Raw genomic sequence first — 20,679 nt, 5'->3', positions numbered from 1 at the left:
CACCCAGCCATCATAAATACATACAAGTTCTACCTTTCTGTATCAATGTTAAGAAATAAATTTAAGGGGCTGGGATAAGGCTCCATAAGTAAAGATCCTGAGTTCGGGTCCCAGCACTCACATAAAATCCAGACTGTGGCAATGGGCACCTGTAATCTCGGCCCTAGGAAGCAGAAGCAGGAAGTTCCTGAGGATCTGCCTGGCCAGCCAGGCTAACGGAATCAGCGAGTGAGTGTGTTCAGGGAGAGATTCAAAAGACAAGGTGGAGGGCAATTATGGAGGACACCCAATATCAACCTCTGGACTAAATGGGTGCACATGCCACATGCACACATATGCAACACACACACACACACACACACACACACACACACACACACACACACACACTATGCGTATGTCCCATTGGAAAACACTGCTCAAAGTTCTAATGACCATCTGAGCTGTTAGAAAGACTTGTTCAGTCTGGAAAACCCAGGAACAGGGCAGACTGAAAGGTAATCAACAATGGTTGCCTACACCTTATGCCTGGGCAGTGTTTGTTGGAATCTCGTGATTCTGACTGCCCTGACTGGCACTAGAGAGTTAACTACAGAAATGCATTAGTTAGATGGTATAGCTCCAAGACAGAGAGGCTATGCACATTGAAGTCCTCTTTGCCACAATAGGAACTGAAGAAATATCAGTGTAGGACTGGAATATGCCCCAACAGTAGAAAAGCAACCTAATGCATAGAGGCCCTGGATTTCACACACACACACACACACACACACACACACACACACACACACACAGAGTGCAAAGACTTTTTTCAGAAATGTAGGTGTAAATACATAAGCCAATGCTAGAGTGATAGATGTTTTGTGATCCAGCTTTGCTACTGTAACAAAAATGCTTGAGATGACCAACTTACAAAGAGGGAAGGTTTGTTGAGAAAGAAAAGGAAGGGCTTGGGTACCACTGTCCCTTCTACAGCAGATCTCCAGTGACCTCGGGAACACCCACTATGCTCTGTCTCTTAAAGGTTCCACACCTTAATAATGGAATCACCCCAGGGATCAAGGGTCTAATGTGCTGAAATTCATGGGACACTTCAGATCCAAATGACAACTATCACCTAGTCACTGCAAGCTGCACTCTCATGTGACTGGCAGTGCACCCTGCAAACACACGGATCGCATACTGTACCCCTCCAGGCTTATGTGTGGCCACTGTTGACCAGGAATATCATTATGCAGTGCAGGGGAAATGGTGAACAGACAGGAGCAGGCTAGCCTGGGACAGGCAGGTCAGGACACTCCCTGGAAGGTAGCTGTAGTCTTGGAACTGAGCTGGCTCAGTAGGAATGGGGTCTAGGTTGGGGATGGAGACGGGAATGGGGAAAAAGCCAGGAAAGCACTATTGTAGGATGGGAACCGAGCAGAAACTGTGTTGGAAGATACAGGTAGAATGCAAGTTAGTCTATAAGTGCGGGGAAAGGCTGTGTGGCAAGAGAGCAGAGCCATGTGCTGCTATATCCTGAGCCTGGAACTCCCAGCAGGAAAAGGACAAGTGGGATATTACCCAAATGACAGCCAAGCTCTCACCTCTGCACGAAGGACTGGACCCCATAGAGAACACAAGAATGGGCCCTGGGCTTAATGAAGCAGGTGAGCAGATTCTGTGCCATCCCCCAAATAATGCTGAGGTCCTAACTCTCAAAACCTAAGCTGTGACATTATTTATAGATAACATCTGTGCTGATGATCAAAGTCAATTAAGGTCATTAGGCTGCATCTTAATTTAGTATGACTTATGTGATGTTTAACATTGTCAACTTGGCAGGATCTAGAATCATTTATGTGCACACATGCATACACACACACACACACACACACACACACACACACACACACACACACACACACCCCTTTATGCACTTTGTAAAGGATTATGTACCTTAGATTAATTGAGGTAGAAGGAGCCATCCAAACTATGGGTGGCACCATTCCTTGGACTGGGGTCCTAGACAGCATAAAAAAAGAGAAAGCTCATTGATCTATGCCATTCGCCCCCCTCTACTTTCTGACAGCAGTGCAAACAGCTGCTTCAAGCTTCTGCCTCCATGGGGAACTGCACCCTCCAAGTATGGGCCAAAATAAGTTCCTTCCCTAGAGGTATTTTATCACAGCCACAGGAATAGAAACCAATGTGATTGATCGTACGAAGGGGAAGTGTGTCCTATTAGACAGAGCTCGGGGTGGGGAGGTCTCCTGTGATACAGCGTTTTATGGTTTTTGGTGTTTCATGCAGCAGTGTTTTTCTTAGTTTGTTTGAGGGGTGGGTTTGTTGTTCGTGGTTGTGGATTGTCTCAAACAAAGAACTAAACAAGACACAGTGGTGAAAGCACGGCTTATTAAAATGAACCATGGACTCACATTAAAGATAGAAGTGCAAGGCTGGAGAGATGGCTCAGTGGTTAAATGCACTGCCTACTCTTCCAGAGGACCTGGGTTCAATTCCCAGAACCCTCATAGCTGCTCGCAACTGTCTGTGACCCAGTTTCAGGGGATCTGACACTCATACAGGTGTACAGGCAGGCAAAACACCAATGCACATGAAGTAAAATATTTTTTTAAAAAAGTGTAGGTAGGGTTGGGGATTTAGCTCAGTGGTTGAGTGCTTGCCTAGCCCTGGGTTCAATCCCCAGCTCCAAAAAAAGAAAAAAAAGTGTAAGTAAACCCACAGGTAGAGAGTAGGCTCAACCGAACACATGGTTTTATCACAGAAGGGAAAACACTCTCTGAGATGCAGACCCTTGAGATGGTCCTGGGTGACTGATTTTTCTGTTCACTGGAATCTGCCCCATCCCTGGGAAGATACAAGACAGTCCAGAGGGTGGCCTTTCTTGATTTTGGCCTGAGTTAACCTTAGGACTCAGAGAATGCACTGTGGCGGATGGGGGGTACCCTGAGAGCAGACACAGGAACAGTAGTTCCCATGGGTGGGACATGAATGGAAGGCCTCCTGGTCATTTGTCCTTCGCATGCTGCTGGTTCTCGTCTGTGTCTTTTGCCCTCTGTAAATGCAGGCTCTGCATCTGTGGGTCCAACCAACCACATATCAGAACTGTTTTGTTTTGTTTTTATCAGAAGGTCTTAGAAACACAAAATGTTTCTTGCCTACAAAGCCCTCCAGACATGTAATCTGCCCACAGCACGGCATTGGGCCTCCTGTGTTGTGGTCTTAGGCTTACAACGGCCCAGTTCATACTGAGCACTGGCAGGTGTGATTCTTGCTATCCCCTAAACAATAAACCAAGTATTCACAGAGTGGTTGTAACATATGAAGTATAGAAGTCACCAAAGGAGGATGTATGCGTGCCCTATGCAAACACTGAGCATTACACATAACGGACTGGAGCACCCTCGGATCCAGGAACCCACAGAGGTCCTTGGAACCAACCCACATGGGCACCAAAAGACAACCATAAATGAGAACGTTCCAACAAAGCACGAACGCACTAGAGTCTTGTTAGAGAAAGGTGAGGATGTTACCTAGCATGCTAATGAGGGCTTGTCCCAATTGTACATCAGGAAAAGCTGAAGATGGGAAGTGTATCCTACTCACCGGCAGTCTCCACACACAGGATGGCTCTCCCTGCTCCTGTCTGCAGGAAAGTCTACTGCGACGGGGCGGGGGTGTCACCTGGCTGAGCTTCAGCAGTGCCTCAGTCTCCAGAGAACTGTGACAGAAAGATAACAAACACAGTGTCAGCAGCCTGGAAATGCAATCCACTAATTCACAGACAAGGACAGAGTCAGAACCCCAATGTTCCCCCAAACAGACAATATCTGGGAATACAGCTGATGAGTTTCCTGACATCTTCAAGGAAGCTCTTCATAGTCACATATGAAGGTCAGCACAGACCACTAACCAGAGTACAGTTTGGAGCCACAGTAAGTGTATAGGGAATAGGCTTTTCAAACCCTTTTGCAGGAAGATCCTAAAATCGGTTAAAATACACTTCCATCCATCCGCCCACCCACCTCCACATCCCCTCCCTCATACATCAAGGCTCTGTTCCCAGTTTGTTTTTCCCAAAGTAGCAAAACACTACACAAGCTCTGGGTGATTCAAGTTACTTCTCTCAAAACAGTGCTTGCGACAGGTGGATGGGATGCCTCTGCGATGAACAGGGACTCTACAAAGAAACAGTGACCATGCTCAGTGCTTGGAGAGATGCACTGGAGGGGATCGGGGGGAGGGCAAGAGACACAAAGTCCACCCTACAGCGAGCCGCTTGCTTCTTCTTCAGCCCTGAGCAACAAAGACAGATAGATACCTTGGTTCCCATCTTAGCTCTGCTCCAGGGAGGGGCAGAGTAGCCTGCGCATGCGTCTGAGCCTCAAAGGATGCTGGGACCTAGAAAGTGAGTTGTGCACCACCTTCTACACGTACCCTTGGTTCCTCCCCTAGTGCTCCGTCTGTGAAAGGAGTGCTGCCTGGGAACTAATGTTTCACTGAGCTTTAAGGCAGACCACTGCTGGGTTCGCGCCTACAGATTCATCAGACATGTTTTCTGTCCTCCTCGTAGAGCCGGGACACCCAGCTGGAGTCTCTGCAATGTCTGGGATCCACTCTGATCCCAGAAGAGGGAGGAAACACGGGCCTAACCAGACCTGTGCCTGACCTATCACAACAAGTAAGAGAAGCCTGCTTTTGCTCAGGGACTCTCATGGTGTGGATAGAGATACAGCAAACCATGACGAGACACTGGCTCTGAACCACAGCATGCAAGGTGACGGTGACCCAGGCACCGTGTATAGCCACAGCCTTGTGCTATCCTGCCCCATGTCTCCTCACCAGTGCTTCACATCTTCACCCCCACCCCCACCACCCCCACCACCCCCGCAACCCCCGCCACTCCCACCAGCCCCACCACCCCGGCCACCATCTTTAGTATTCCCTTGTTTATTCCTCTGGAATCCCGCCCCGCCAGAACACTTTTATTCATTCTTTAAAGCCAACTAGGGATTCCTCCCTAAACTCTGGTGATGACATTGCTCTGCACCTGGCCTAGTTGTATTTCACATTTCACCTGTCCCCCACAGGACTCATTGTTCTCCCTGGGACCTGCCTGGCCTCACCAGGGTCCAACCTTTAAAAGGCAGAGAAAATAGTTCCGCACCAGCAGACCTCAACAGCAGTCTCCAAGAAGAGAGAATGAAGGGAAGGAGATGAAATAAACAGACAAAAAGAGCTGGGGGGGGGGGGTGTTCCACGACTAAACTGTGTGTCGTGCAAGCATGAAGGCAGGAGCTCAGGCCACAGAACCCACATAAATGCCAGCTGGGAGCATTAGCCCACCATAATTCCAGCATCTGAAGAACAGAGTATCCCAAAGCCAGATGGCTAGCAGTACCATCAGCCATATCTGGTAGCTCTGGGTTTGACTGAGACCTGCCTCAAGGAATTAGAAGAAAGACCCATTGAGGATGATTCCCAACATCAACCTGGAGCCTGCCTGCACATGCATACATACCCATGTGCATGCATGCCCCACCACCACACACACAAACACACACAGAGAGAGAGAGAGAGAGAGAGAGAGAGAGAGAGAGAGAGAGAGAGAGAAGCATTCTAAGGGTACAAAGAATGTGTGTCAAAGGGTACCCACATGGTGGGACACTGTAAAGCCAGGTCTCCAGGCTCTTGTCTCACTGACACAGAGGGCCATGGGAGGTTTCAGGCTATAGGAGGAAGCTATTGTGTCCACAAGGCACATGATGATCTGGAAGAAACAGGGTCAGTGGGGGTGCCTCAGAACAGAACGCAAGGGTCTCTCTTAGGGTGGAATTTGTAGAATCAAGATTGGCTGACACTCACTAAGCGGCTCCTTCCACCCAGGAGATGCTGATAAAATCATTCAGGACTTTAAAAAAAAAAAAAAAAAAAAAAACAGGATACAAAGAAAAAGTCTCCATGACCTTGGCTGCCTCCTCTGGATCCTGGCCATGCATTCTGAGCATCCAGGAGCTGCCTGTCCATCTCCCAAACACAGACACGGATCGCTGTCACACTGCACACCTGTGTGTGCCACCTGCAATGTGTTCCTGGGGCTAAAATTAGATCCACGAGCTTCCTCCAAGGAAGGTCCCACGGGAGAATGGAGGCTGCCTGGGAACCAGGACAGCTTCGAAAGCCCCAAGATTCTTGCCCTCCTTCCCACAACAATGATGGGCAGGCCACCTAGGGCAGGCTTCCTGGAGCAGGGCTTAGGTACTTGGCTTTCGTCTATGTACCACTGCCCAGCAGATGACCCTCCTGCCTGGGTACCTTGGCATCCTGCCCTTCTCTCTCAGGCTGGCCACACTCCAGGCCCACCCAGGAAGGACGTTTGCCAGGAAGTGCAGGCCACTCTAGCCTCTTATAACCCCCACAGCTGTATAAAGCAGCCAATGAGCTCAGTTCCCAGAGCCAGTTGCTCCCCCTCCCCCATGTCTGACCCACAGAGCACTGGAAAGAGAAAGGCTCGCCCATCCCAGGCTCCACCGCTCTGCCACTCGACACTACCCACCAGGGCTCACTTCACTGCTGAGCAGGTGGAAAGAGCCAAGCCAAGCCAGTCAGGGGTGAGGTGCCCACTGGGGAAGGCTCTGATAGAATAGCACCCAGCTTCCATCCCCAGGCCAAGCATCCAGGGACTCCAGGTCAGGGCTGCTGCATCTTTCGTTTGAGTTAGTACTCGCAATGACTAACATCACATGCTACACCTAACTACCAGCCCTGTCCCTGACCCCATGTACACCACACAGGTCAGCAGGTGCACTGGCAATAGCCAAGTACAGTTCCTATGGTATCCCCAGCCAGCTCCTTCCCAGAAGCCTTGGGGAGCCCCTGCTCCACCTAGTACTGAGGACTCTATTGGAGTAAGAGAGCGTGGCACGTAAGTCAGCTGACACAAACAGGACTGCATGGACAAGGGCACAGGGTGCAGGCTATAGGACAATGAGATGACCTAGCTTTTAAGTAGCCAAACAGCAGCCAGCAAGAGCATCCTCCACACACCTACCCCTTGGGCATCCCCACTCCAAGTGAATCTTTTGGAATCCCTCATAGGTTTTCCTCTGAAACCCAACCTGAGGCGCCTGACGAATGAACTGATGGCACTCTGGTCTCCACCACAGTACTGACATCTGGTTGACATCCAGAGTCCTTAGTTACTCAGATTGAAGCGTCAGCAACACCCTGGACCCAAGCTCTTCCATCATCCCAACATAGTCCATGTAGGCTCCACCTTTGAACTCCACAAACAGCCCAGCATTGATCCTTATCTCATCAGGTATGATCTGGCTTCTTTATTCTTCTTTGAAGAGACAATCTGAGCTACCCCAGGGCCTTTGCACAAGCCATTCTCTCAGATGTGCACACCCTTCCTCCATTCTCTCCACCATGCTTCTCAGCACGTGCCAGCTTCCTGACCACACTATTTAATCTACCATATGCCCCCAGTCTTCCCTTCCCCTCCCAGCTTAGTGCTTCCCCTTGATACCAGCCCCAACCTACACCCATCTTATACTGACTGTAGCCATGTCTGTGTCTCCTCACTGGAAAGTGGGAGAACTGCTCTCAAGTCAACGGGGCCATCTCTTCAAAATGTCCTTGTCCCTTTCAAACAGTCATGGAAGCCAGACATGTTTTGTGAACAATTTCCACCCTCACCCTCGTTATGGGCTGCTCTCTGGCCTTGTTCTGACAGGTCTGAAGATAGCAAAGCCACCCAGACACAGGAGCAAAGAGTTCAGACCACTTAAGAAAGTGTCGACCTGGAACTCTTGAGTGCCTCAGAGTGCAGGGTGCCTGACCCCACAGAGAATAAGAAGGGGCACACAGGGAGGGCGGCCAGGACCACAGTGGAGGCTCATTCTTATGCATGGTCTTCCCCTACCCCCAAACTTCAGTCTGGGAGAGCTTCAGAGTGACCTGCACAATGAGAAGAGCTGGCAGTGACAGAGCCTCCCCTGAGGGAGTCCACAGCAGAGTGACAGGCCTGAGGGAATTCTAGTCTCATCCTGTCCTGCCAGGCCGGCCAGTCACTGGCCCCACATCTCAGAGCTTAGTCCCAATGGAGTCAGGACCTGCATGCTCCCTGCATATCACATGTGCTGGGAGCGAGCTGGGCTCGGTGAACAGCCGTGGTCACCATGTGGCTGCAATCACACCCGGTGCCTTCTCTGCTTTGTCAACTCTTGAGAAGATTAGGACTTTGTTTTATACCAACAGGAAAATTCTCCTTTTCTAAAAACATCTTCAAGATGGTCGAAGGGACAGAAAAACCAGAGAAATGTCACAAGTTGTGCACAAGGTCCCCAAAGGAGCTGTATTTCTCTGTGTGTTGAATGAAGTGCTCTGCACTGGACGGATAAAGATTTTGGGGACATCTGAGAGTAATCTGGTACCTGTGTGGCTCCTCAGACATGTGACAGTTAGAAATGGCGAGCCCTCAAACCACTGGCTCATGTCTTCCCAACACCATCACTCACCCACCTCTGGTCGCTGAGGCCCTTGGACTGGGAGGTACTTCCATACCTCTAGTGCATGACGCCTAGTACAAGATCATGGACCAAACCGCTCAGCTAAGCTGACAGCTCCACACTCTGAGTTCACACCTAACCAACACCTCCAAGGCACAACTAATTGCCTTTCAGTGGTGCAAGCTGGGCCTCACCTCCCCTTATGGGACCTGGCCCCAACCACAGTCTCCCTCTCCCAGCTAGACTACCCATCTAGGGTCCTTCTAGACTCGCTTCCTCCTGAGTTAGCAGACTCTAGCTTCAAATGGTCTCTTCCTCCACAACTTATCCACCCCTATCCTGGCCTTGACTTCCTACCCTGGCCTCCACCACTAACCCTGGCCTCAACCTCGTACCCTAGCCTGGACCTCCCAGTCTTGAGCTTCTACCTCTAGCCCAGTCCATTCTGCCTGCCCTCTCAGATGTATCCATCAACACAAACTGATACTCCCTGTACAAGCAGGACATTCACAGGCCTGCGTGGGAGAATGCCCACCAAGCACTTAAAGACGGCACAGCAACAGATGGGGAGTGACTGAAATGGACACAGGCAGATGTTTGGTTTCAGACTGGGGACAAATGGTTGAGGTCCCTATTTAACATATCAAAGCAGACCTGGCCACCAGGTTCCGCCTGTATCTTTCAGTCCCAACCTATTATAGGGACCTCTGGTTGGCACACCCTGCCCCCTATCCTAAACTTCTCCAGCCCAGGGATTAGGCTGTCCTTTCCCCAGCTCCCCTTCCCTATACAATCCAGCCATTTTGGTTATCCAACTTCTTTGTATCTTTCAGTCTCCTGGCTGCTGTCTGGTTCCCTTTTCTCCCCCTCTCCCTTCCCGTACCCCCCTCACAAGGTTCATTCCTGTCCACTCTGGACTCTCCCAGATGCCCCTTCCTCTAGCTGCTCTCCCACATGTCTAAAATAAACTTTCTCCTCCACCATACCTAGGAATAGCCATACCCTTTCCTTTCCCCTTCCTTCCTTCCTTCTCTCCTTCCTTCCCTCCTTCCTTCCTTCCTTCCTTTCTTTATCATTCAGTAGAGGTCAATGGTGAATGTCATGAAGATACTTAAAACCACTGAATCAGATACTTTAAGGGGTGAACCTCATAAAGATACATGAATTATAACCTGCTAGAGCTGTTAGAAAGACAGCAGCTGGAAGTGAGGTCCCATCCTCCTCTAATGCACCCCAACTGTCTTCCAGAGCACAAGCCCTCAGGATGCTTGGAAAGGCCTCTGTCTTGTTCCATGCCCTCTGGCCTTTATCCTGCCCCCTTCTCTGCCCCAGTCCCATGGGATCGCTGCCATTCCTCAGCCCCACCAGGCCAGCTTCTGGTGGGCATCAGCATGGCTGACCTCCTCAGGGATCCTGAGGATGCCACTTATGCCCTGCCCACCTATACCTGCATACCTCTGGCAGTAAGGTCAGTATTTGCCACTGTCCTCACCCACTGGAGCAGAAGTTCTCTGCCCAAACCCCCTAGACCTCCTTGCAGGCCCCCAGGATCTGCTACTGTACAGGAGCCTGGCCCTGAGCACTGGAGGGGGTTCTGCTCTCTGAATCACCATAGCCACATGCTACAGGCCAAGCTTCCCTGAAGGGTGAGGAAGACAGCCTGTTCCTCAGAGCCACCCACACCCAGGCTATTTCCTGTTTCAACAAAGAGAGGGGCTGTGGCTCTCTTACTGAAAAATCTCTAAAATCCCCTCCCACCACGTGTGTGTCTATTCATCCTCACAGTGAGCTGGCAGGAACAGGGACATTAAAGTGACACGGGAACTCCTGGGATATAGAAAACTGTGTGCTTCCCTCTGGGCAGTGGTCACTGCCATAAGCAGAATACAGCATTGTCAGCCAGCCGCCCGTGCTCCATCACGGAACAGTAGAGCTGGCAACCACCACTGCCCTGCTTCCCTCTCTAATGCCTGGTCCTCTGCAGCCCCCAGGCACCCATGCCCACTTACCCACTCATCCATTCATAGTTCTAAAAAGAAGAAAAAATCCATCCCACCAGAATGTTCTCAAACAAATGAAACCAAGGATCCGAGGGGGCACCTCCCAGCCAGGAGGCCTAGTACTCACGTCTCAATGTCCTGAACATATAAACATGAGGGGGGATTATTACATCAGCATTGCTCCTGTCTTCTCTCCCACAATGTATGGGCCATGCCCCATATGCCGGCCACCACTGCAGTGGGCCACTGTCACTCCTGAGCAGAGAAGAGGCCCTGGAGCCTATGTGCAAGTCTGAGCTCTGCCACTTCCTGGGCTCTGTGATCCTGGGGGTGCTTCTGAAGCTCTCTGTTCCTCATGTCCCTCACCCAGAGAAAGGACATAGGCACCTTGCACTTCACAGTGGGATGAGTCATGAAAATGGCCGTTGCTCATAGGGCTCTTCTGGTCAGTCTGCTCCCTCCTGAAGGGGCAACGAATGAACGAATGCACTCTGCTGTTGCCATCACTGTAGGGTCTGCTTTGCTGAGGAATGGATCTGGGGAACTCTGATGCATCACAAGGGAGCCTAAACGGTGATCGGCTGTGCCAGGCTCCCCAGGGGAAGCTAACACCAGAGAGGCAACGCAATACGGTAAGCATCACTTCCCCTCATGCCCCCCACACCAGCCCACCAGCCCACAACAGGACCCTCTGACCCTTCCCCCATGCCACAGGAAGCAAAAATGAAAAGGGACGTGACAAGGGATGTTCCCGGAATGAGAGTGAGTTAATAAAACAAAGGCGCTTGCAGGAAAAAGATAAGTTAGATGAATCACACAACTCCGTCAAATGCTACACCAGGGAGCCACAACATACACCATGGACATAAGCAAACGGCAGCATATTCTATGCAGCATCGTAGAATAGCTGTGTCCAATGTGGCCCAGGTCAGATGTTCAGAACAGAGGGAGCAGGGAAGATGGCCACTGAGAAGATGGCCAGCAGACTGGAAACTAGATGCTTGCCTGCTTGCTTGCTTGCTTGCTTATTTATTTATTTATTTATTTATTTATTTATTTATTTATTTATTTATTTATACAAATCTAAAACCAGTGAAAAGAAAGCTTAATTTAAAAACTATCCTGCGTAATATGGTACTCAGGGGACTAAGTATAAGAATGGACATAATTAGTGAGCTATCCACTAAGCCGGAAGATGGAGCTAAATTTTCCCAGAAGGCAGTACAAACAGACCGTGTGTTTCTAATGCTCCCCGCTGTTACGGTCTTTCTCCTCAGACTGAAGATTAGTGAGAATCCTTGAGATTTCACGGTCTTCCTCCATATTTATTGGAAGGGAGAAAGGAGGGAGAGTTGGGGGAGAGGTCAGCAAAGAAGGTGCTAGGGGACCATGCCAGGCTTTGCCTGGACCCCTAACTTCTCCTGACTGTGGGATTTCCTAGTTCGGAGCCAGCAGGAGGGCTTACTATCTGGCAGCCTGTGCTTCTTGGTTTGGGGAATTCTTTTCACTCAAAAGTATTTGGGGACAGCATGTTAAGTCAGCTGGCAAAGCCAACCCTGACTGAGTTTAGTCTGGGGATCCACACAGGGCCCATGCATGAGGGCATGAGGGATGCGTTGTAATGTCTGCGTGTGGAATGATATGACATGTGTTATGGAATGAGTTCTATTGAGTGTGGAGTGGCATGGTACACATGTGTGTGTCTGTGTGCACGACATAATAGTGAGGTCTGTGGTGCGAGATGCTGTACATGTGCATGTGTGTATGTAAGTCTGTAGGTGTGATGTGTTATTAGGGATAGAGAATAAGTGTGTATGTGTGTGTGCATGTGCGTGTGTGTGGGGAGATGTGGTACAGGGTATTTGTTCACAGTAGAGAGTATCTGTGGTATGAGATATTTATCTGTGCTGTGGGGTGCTTGTCTGTCGTATATGGTATTTGCCTGTTTATCTGTGGTATGGGGTATCTGTACTACAAGACTTGTCTAAGCTATAGTGTATTTGTCTGTGGTATGGATTATCTGTAGCATGTGGTATTTGTCTGTGGTATAGGGTAAATGTCTGTGATATAGGATCTGTCTGAAGTATGGGGTGCTTGTGATGTGAATTCTTTGTAGTATTGAGTATCTGTCTGTGGTACGGAGTATCTGTCTGTGGTACGGAGTATCTGTCTGTGGTATGGAGTATCTGTCTGTGGTATGGAGTATCTGTCTGTGGTATGGAGTATCTGTCTGTGGTATGGAGTATCTGTCTGTGGTATGGAGTATCTGTCTGTGGTATGGAGTATCTGTCTGTGGTATGGAGTATCTGTCTGTGGTATGGAGTATCTGTCTGTGGTATGGAGTATCTGTCTGTGGTATGGAGTATCTGTCTGTGGTATGGAGTATCTGTCTGTGGTATGGAGTATCTGTCTGTGGTATGGAGTATCTGTCTGTGGTATGGAGTATCTGTCTGTGGTACGGAGTATCTGTCTATAGATGGGGTACATGTAGTACAGAGAACAGGCCCAATGGTAGCGTGTAACACGTACCCAACAGGGCCCAGGATATGAAGTGCTTAGGGGCCAAGTCCCAACCATTTCAGCCCTTCTAGACTCTAGAACACCACTTAGAAAGGGACATAGGATATATGTCATGACTCCACTCAAGCTTCACTCTTCAAGAGCTTATCAAGGTGGAAGTGGATGAGAGACTGAGAGGTCATTTAACAAAATCTCCTTACCTTCCTAGAGGTGGGCAGGGGGCTGTCTAGGATGAGTTCACAGGAAGAGCCATTCAGGCAGCTGAAGCGCTGAGGGGAGGTGACAGATAGCCCAGTGTCTGTGGCATGAGGATCAGAGTGTCCAGGTAAAACAGCCACACCACCTGCAAACCAGAATGCCTCACCCATAATGCAGGCCACATGGGTGACCAGAGAAGAACCAAGACACACCATGAGGGGATGGACCATCCAGATGGTCCAGAGGCACCACCCATGACTAAAGCAACTGCTCCGAGGCCTCCAGCCGGTGGTCGGGTAAACACTGTTTCCTACACACAGATCTTTCAAAACCCGCTTTCCTTCCAGGGAACCCGACATCACTGCAGCCAACGTGCTTGACACTGAGCTGCTTTGCTGAGGTCTGAAACAAGGGGAGCCTGATTCCGCCTCTCCTCTGTCTCCCATCTCACCACGACATGCGAGACATTGCTAACCACCACTCCCAGAGGATCTCCTATCCTTCTGATCTTAGTGTAACCAAAAGTAAGTAAGTAACTCACAGACCAGATATAATAGAAACCCACCTTTTCTCTAAAGAACCCTCTCAAGGTCTTCCTCACAGAGGAAGGAAAGACGTGTGTGTGTGTGTGTGCGTGTGTGCGTGTGTGCGTGTGTGTGTGTGTGTGTGTGTATACACGTGCGTGCGTGCGTGTGTGTCCTAGAGGGTTGGTATGGAACCTCTCCCCTGTCCCTGAAGCTCAGAAGAAGACAGAGCCTCATATTTACCAAGATGTTAGAGCATTAGACACAGAACAGAATATGCTAAAGGGTTGCAACTCCAAACACAAAGACTAAACTATAGGTGATTTTAGGTGATTTTATGCTGCAACTGGTGAAATTATTCTCAAGTTCTGAATAACAGCAGAAGTTATGAAGATTGCACTCATTTAAAATGATGACCAGGCCTGCCCAGAGCAGGCAATACAAATGGCCTTAACCTTGATTTGCAAATGTTAAATACAGCTTAACTTGAACTGTGGTTGCCTATTGTATTAGCCAGGTTCCCTGAAGGAAGAGAAGGGAGAGAGAGAGAGAGAGAGAGAGAGAGAGAGAGAGAGAGAGAGAGAGAGAGAGAGCGCTAGTAAAGAGAAAGGGGATTTATTCAAATGGCTTCTAGGTTGTGGTCCAGGCAGCCCAACAAAGGTTGTCTTATCAATGGAAGGTCCAAGAATCCAGTAGTTGTTCAGTGCATGAGACTGGATGGCTCAGCTGGTCTTCAGTATACACTGGAATCCTGAAGAAGTAAACTCTAATGCCGCCAGTAAAAGACTTGCCCATGAGAGCAGACCAAAAGAGCAAGCTTCCTTCTTCCACATCCTTTATATAGGCTGACAACAGGTATGGCCCAGGTTAAAGCTAGATCTCCCAAGTTCAAAATATACAGATGAAAGTGAGTCTTTCACTTTCTACATCAAATGATTAAAATAAGAAAAAAATATATCCCTCACAGGTGTACCCAGCTGCTTGAGTTTTTGTGAATTCCAGATGTAGTCAAGTTGATGACCAAGAGTCTTACGCCTATTAATATCTGTTGAAATAAATGGCAGAAAGATTTACTGATAAGTGGCAAGCAGTTATCCCATTGCCACCTCTTGGTGGTGACAAACCAGCAGGTAAAGGGCACAGTTCCTACAAGGGAAGCTCCCTAGGGTTTTCCTCCTGGGCTGAAACCAGAGGAGGGTCTACATTCGAGAGGAAGGAATGGACGGCAAAGGAACTGTGACTTAAATGCTCTTAGATGTGGAACACGTGCAGAAGGGTAGTCTTGTGGTACCCAGTGAAGCATGAACTAGACTAGAACCTCACCCGCCATGCTACTCCCCGGGCTACTGTGAAGACAAAGCCAGCAGTTAGCCATGGAAGCTGTGGAGTGACAAGAAGCTGGGGTAGCCATGGCAGGAAGGTTGGGAGAGCACCACACTTTAACCTCAGCTACTGAGACACTTGATACAAGTCAACCTCTTCTGGCCAAGAAGTCCTTGCTTTGGTCTGTGTCCACATCCAATACAGACTAAATGAATGAATGAGAGAGGGGTGTGGGGGGAGGGGCGTGACTGTTCTTAGGCATGGGGGGGGGAGTTTACTGTAGATAAAAGGAGAGCATAGCCAGGGTCAGGGGCATCTGAGAGATTCCACAGTGGACATGACCCTGAGCTGAGCCATGTGAGGAAAGGAGGAAGGGGAAATGGGAGATTTCTGGGCCAAGAGACTGGCATAGCCAATATGACTGAGTTATACAGGGGCCAGAGATGCTGTGAGGAGCCCAGCCCACCCTCTGGTCTGGAAAAGTTTAGGGTAAAATAGCGGGAACATCAGCCAAGCTCCATAACAGGTCAGGACTGAGAGATTCGGGGGAACCTGGAGGCCAGAGTTGGCTTTTAATGAACACCTCTATTAGCCATTTGTAGGACCTAGGGTTTGAGACCTACCATAGACAAATGTCTATGCAGAGCATCCTGTTTTCTGCATGGCTGCTGGTTGTTATGTTTGTTTGTCTTAATGACACAAAGTTAGAGTCATCAAGAAAGAAGAAATCTCAAAAATTAAGGGACTGCCTATGTCAGGCTGGCCTTGTAGGCAAGTGTGTGGGTTATTAATTGATGGTTGATGTGGGAGGGGACAGATTGCTGTGGGTGGTGCCACCCCTGGACAGGTGTTCCTGGGTTGCATAAAATAGATAGCAGAGACCATCAGTAAGCAGTATTCCTCCATGGCCTCGGTTCAGGTCCTTCCTGCCTTGAGTTTCTGCCTTGGCTTCCCTCAGGGGACTATGACCCTGGATACATGACCCAAGTGAACCGTTTCCTCCCCCAAGTTGCTTTTGATCATGTTCTTTATCACAGCAACAGAAAGCTAACTAAGAAAATAGCAAAACCCAATAATAGCCCCTGTCCCAGACTGTGCTGGTGTATGTACCTAGAATACCAGAATAGAATCTGGCTGTGGCTTGCCACAGATAGGTATTCAACGAACATTTGCTGAGTGACTGTATCCAGTCTTTTCCTTGTAGTTTGAAGTAAACGTTCAAGGTCTCATGGCACCATCTGGTGAAAGGCCCAGGGAACAAGCATAGAGGTTTGGAGACAAAGCAAGGCTTCAGAGGCTGCTCCTTAGCCCTATGCAGGCCTACAAGAAACAAGCTCACGCCTCTTGTGTCTCCCTGGGACAGGAAGGAGGAGAGAAAGCCTGGGAATATGGTAAGGCCTGAGCTGAAGGGTTCCAAACTCTGCACCCTGTGTGTGTCCTTCTACTCAGTCCTGTAAAAGTTGAGAGGCCAGGAATTAAGTTTCATGAGGCCTGGTCATCAGCAAGCTCTAAAGGCAGCACGCAGATCCGAAATCCAAGATTCGGTCCTGCAGAGAGACGAAGCCAGTCATCACCATCCAAGGACATGAAGACCCCTCCCCAGGTCTCACAGCTCAGACTCGAAGCAGGAAAGGGCAGGCCTGAGAGCACACTGTGCTTCCAACTGTACGATCACCTCAGAAACAGAGAGTCTCTCCTCTGCTCTGCCCATGAGACGCCTGGCCTCACGTGAATGAGCAGGAGGAAGGCATCGCTGAGACCCAGGTATGACTTCTGCAAACACTTCCAGGTCTTCCAGCCAGTAACAAAAGTTACTAAAATAATGTCCTCTCAAACCCATTCCAGAGAAAAACATACCTCACGCAAGTACAGTATTACAGAGCATTGTTATAAAATTAATATCAAAAATCTGCATGATCGTACACGGGTGTAATCCCAGCACTCAGGCAGGGGGATCTCCACGTTGAGGGCAGTCTGGGCTACGGAGCAAGACTCTATCTTGAAAATCAATTCAAATAAATACAGAAACATAAGTAAGACAACAAAAAACATTTTTTTTAAAATCACTACATTGGATTTCAGAAATGCTTGTAAAAGAAAAACTCCTTTAAAATAATAAATTCTCAATTCACAACTATCTGGAACTCTAAGTGATGTCTGATCTGCTGGTGCAGACCCACACCCTCATTGCTTAGAATGGCCACCCCAGGAACATAACCATCTTCATCTCCCTGCCACTTAAACAGAGAGGAACCTGTGATCTCTAACCCACCCCCCGCTGCTGCTGTTCTGATTAGGCTCAGAGCACCTCCAGAAAGCCTCGGACAAGAGAAGGGACTGTCCTCGAGGCCATGTTGTACTGTGTGTCCGCAGTGAGGGACCCACCACAATCTATTGTTTTCATAAATGCGAAACAACAGCAAATGGCTCCAACAATGCGTATTTTAATTTAAATGGTCCGTTAAAAAGAAGAGGAAAGGAGTTCGCACAGAGCGCCAGAGAAAATACAGCAATATTATTCACAGCAGAGATAGACACGGGTTTGGGGGGGGTATGGAGGGGTGCATCAAATTAAACTTCTCCCTCTGTGGCACCTAAATAACTCCACTGGGACTGAGCATCTTATCTCCACCAGGCAGGGTGGCAGACAAGCTCAAGCCATAGGCACTCACCCCAGTGTGGATAAGTGACAAACGGATTTGTTCTGGAGGTGCAGAATGACGTGGGGCTGGTGGCTGTGTCTCTCCTTCCCGAGACTCTGTGGACATGAGCAAAGAGCAGGAAGGCAGCCAGAGAAGTCCAAAGGGCTGGACCCTGGGCTCCCCTGGAGCACAGCAGACCCCTGCCGCAGCTCCAGGGCCACTGAGAACTGCAGCCGCTGCCAAAGTCAGAGCCAAAACCTCATCTGCTTGGGGTTTAAAGCATCTACTTCTCAGCGTTTCCTACGACAAAACCTAGATGCTGTTACAGAAGTCCTCTTTCCCTCTAAAAGGCACAGAATGTAAAATGTTTTGTGATATTGGTTTTGTTTTCAAACGGCTGGATGACACTGAAATACCACCCTAAACCCAAGACTGTTAAACTCTGAAATACTGAATATTTAAGTTTTACATTTCAAGTAATAGTGGGTCCTATTTTACAGAAAGCAAACTACCTTGAGCGACATCTGGCAACTGACAGGAAACAAACTTGAAATGGATATGACAACACGGACAAACCAAAAAGAAAAAACAAAATCACTGTTATTCAGTGAATGTTCCAGAACCAGCTGAGGGTCCTATGAAGGCAAAGTCCCTTTCCCAAATGGCCAGTGTTAACAGAGAAGCGTAGTGGGGCTCTCCCTGCTGACCCACGCCTCATTATTTAAGCACTGAGCATGCCCAGAGGGCTACATGGCAAATGCCTTCCCCAGCACCTTCCATAGGCAGAAACCTTTCCGATCTTAGACCAGTGTCTCTCAATCTGTGTGTTAGGATCCCTCTGGGAGTCCAAGGATGCTTTCATAGGGGATGGCATATCAGATATCCTACATTTCAGATATTTAAATCACAATTCATAACAGTAGCAAAATTACAGTTATGAAGTAGCAACAAAAATAATTTTCTGATTGGGGTCACCACAATGTTAAAGGGTCCCAGCATTTAGAAGGTTGAGATCCACTGCTCAATACACAGGATATTGACAAAGCATTTATGTCAAAACACGCCACACCTGTTGTGGGCAGCACCTCTAATGGCTGCCTGCCACATCTGTCAGGAAAGGCTGTGCCAAACCCATGGCCCCTGCCTTTACTGGCACCTTTCTGCCTGCCTGGTGTCATTGGACATCTTCTATTGTGATTGCTTTCTTGGCTTGCCTGTCTATGGATGGACATACAACTCAGCCTTACCAAGAGCAAGTCTGACGGAGGGCCACTAGCTCATTGTACATGGCCCCAAAGAAGTAAGACAATCTTCTTCTTCAGACTGAAGTGACCTGATGCTACAAGACCAAGATGACATCACCCAGTCTGGACTTCACAGCCCACAGCTGCAATCTCGCCTGTCGTTTCCCATTTTAATTCCTCTGCTGGTGGTTCCCAGAATTTGAAACACATTCCCCTCTGTTCCTGGATATGTCAACTTCAGAGGCTTTTCATCAACATCCACAAGAGAGTTTCAAAGGCATAGATCTCATGAGCTGTGGTGGTGTTACGGTATGGTCATGTGGTCATGGCCACACCAGCTCTTGTCAGTTCGCCTTTCTACTGTTTCCAAGAGCTTGAGAAGGACTGACTGCTTCCAGCAGCCCACTCAGCTCTGAGCACACAGCTACACCCGTCTGAAAGCCTGGAAGCACCCAGCCTCCAGGATGGATACACTCTTCTCTATGAACAAGCCCTGCCTTTGCATTCCCCAATCCCAGCACCAGAGCTGGCATTAACACACATGCTGCTGCTGTTCTTTGAGGAGCTGACTTTGGAGCTCACAGACTTGGATGCTCATGGGAGTCTCTGTCAGATGCAGAAAGGAACAAATACTCCACGCTGCCCTCTCCATCCACAGAGACTGGAACCACAAGTACCCAAGGTTTAAGCCCTCTCTTGCTTCTTGGTCTCTTTTTACTACAGGAGATGCTTCTAGTGCCCAGCTGATAAATAAGTTAATAAACCATAGCACATACATAAAGTGAAATATTATTCAACCTTAAACAAGAAAGCCAGATAGCAATTAGGAGTTATTATAAATAGTATTGGACATAATATTCTGTATATCTCAAAGGACTAGAAGGGTTTTGAAAGCTTTCATCACAAAAAATACTTGTTTCAGAAAATATATTATGTTTAGTCTGATTGAAATCTTATACATTGTATATATCTAAACATTACATAGTAGTTTATATACATAGTTTCTGTTTGTAAAAGTATCAGTTAAAAGACAAATGTAATGACTTTTATGTATGAGTTAAAAATAAATGTACATAGAAGGAAAGAAAGTCTAGCTCAGGTCCAATAGGTGTAAACTTTAAGGACACCATGTTAAGGGAAATGAGCCAAGCAGAAAATGGCAGACACTGTTTGAGTCTACTTGACGTGCAGAGAAATGTTATATTCATCCAGACAGAGGTGAAATGGTGGCTGCTTGGGGCTGGGGAGGAATTAATAGTTATGACTGAATGGATAAGATGAAATGTTTTGCAGGGATGGGAGCAACTTCCACACAGCATGAAGAAGGCATTTTTACCCACTAACCTCCCAGATGGAAATGACTCAGATGGTGAGTTTCATGTTATGTGTATTTTACCACAAGTTTTTTTTAACTAAGAAAATAAATATATTCTTGATGAAAGAACAGAAGAGAGTTGTCAGTCCACTCATTCTTGAGCCTGGAACAGCCAAAGGGAAAATTACACAGATGAGGAATGAGACCTCAGAGGACCCGTGAGAGCCACAGGAAGGGACTCCACAGGGTGAGAACTGAGGAACACAGGGGACCTTCTCAGTTAGACTGTAAGTGAGCAGGTGGCACCAGACCAGGCATCAGGCCTGTGGCACCAACCAATAATGGACTCAGGCCCACACCCACAAGCACTTCACAGAAGTCAGAGGACAGAAGAAAA

General features: G+C 48.4%; 1 protein-coding gene across 7 annotated transcripts in view; it reads right to left on the bottom strand.

Annotated features, from left to right (window-relative positions):
- Window positions 1-20,679, bottom strand: part of Apba2 (amyloid beta precursor protein binding family A member 2) — a 237,316-nt gene that overhangs the window by 183,757 nt on the left and 32,880 nt on the right. For 6 of the 7 annotated variants that reach the window (XM_087594359.1, XM_087594383.1, XM_087594393.1 and 3 more), the window contains exon 2: window positions 3,610-3,724. The gene's annotated coding sequence lies outside the window, so the exon portion shown is untranslated. 7 annotated transcript variants of the gene reach the window in all.

The sequence above is a fragment of the Rattus norvegicus genome, chromosome 1 (assembly GCF_021556685.1).
Source record: "Rattus norvegicus strain SHRSP/BbbUtx chromosome 1, alternate assembly SHRSP_T2T, whole genome shotgun sequence".
Taxonomy (NCBI): domain Eukaryota; kingdom Metazoa; phylum Chordata; class Mammalia; order Rodentia; family Muridae; genus Rattus; species Rattus norvegicus.
The sequence above is the reverse complement of the archived record's forward strand: the minus strand, read 5'-3'. Positions and strand labels throughout refer to the sequence as shown.